Genomic DNA, 1,051 nt, shown 5'->3' with positions numbered 1-1,051 from the left:
GTAGCATAATTCAGATCATAGGGCAAGTATTTGGTGATACATTATTTGGCCTTTTCTGTAAATGTTGTCAGAAGCCACTGAAAAAATGGTTTTAGCAGGAGAGTGACACAACTGAGTCTACATTTTAAAAAGTTTCAAAGGCTGCACACGGAAATGTTAAAAGATAAGAGTGAAAGCAAAGGGAAAAATCAGGAAGCTGCTGAAATACCCTAGTTAAGAGGTAGGGGTGGCCTGAATTGGATTTACCTGAAAACTAATGAAGATTAAGCTTCAGGGCCTTTCCTAAGCCGGGGGTGGGGAATGACATGAACTTAGCAATGTATTCATGGAGTCATATGTTTCTGTGATATTTGCAAAAGTAAAATATTTTAACTGCTATCTGTTAACACAGCGGTTTTTCTACTCTGACCTCTCCACCACACTTTCCACTCAGATGGGTTGATATTGGAGTAGCTATGGGCATTTTTAGGATTCTGTCAAGGGTAAGTTGAGTTAGGCATATGTCATTTTACCTACAATTTGGAAAGATGTTTTGAAATGGTTCAGCAAAACCGCTGAGGAAAGATGCTTCTTTGATAATCATTACATTATTGGAGAACCAAAGAAAATACAGATAAAAATTAAGGAGATATGAAACGAAAGTGATAAAGATTAACAACAAAATCATTAGAAATTATTCTGACATCCACAAGCAAATAGTGTAACACCCAAAATTGCAAATTTCACTATGTTATTAAAAGGAAGAGATAAATTTTACATAGATGTAAACAATAGCTCTTTGATTGTTTAATAATCCAATTTATGAAGAGAAGTGAATCACATGAACATATTGGGAAAATACCCAAATTTTTGCTGGTTTGACAAGGTGAAAATAACATAAAATTCATAATATGCCATTGTCAATGAGAAAAAATCAACTACAAACTGATGAGTTTTGCCCATTTAAAGGTTATTTAAGATTAGTCACAAAACACTATACCCTGAAATGCTCTGAAATCCTATAGTTCATCTACAAAAGAAAGTTTAAAGTTGTTTCCCAAATTTGACAAAA

Source organism: Dasypus novemcinctus, chromosome 14, assembly GCF_030445035.2.
Source record: "Dasypus novemcinctus isolate mDasNov1 chromosome 14, mDasNov1.1.hap2, whole genome shotgun sequence".
Lineage (NCBI taxonomy): Eukaryota > Metazoa > Chordata > Mammalia > Cingulata > Dasypodidae > Dasypus > Dasypus novemcinctus.
This window is presented reverse-complemented; position numbering follows the sequence as displayed.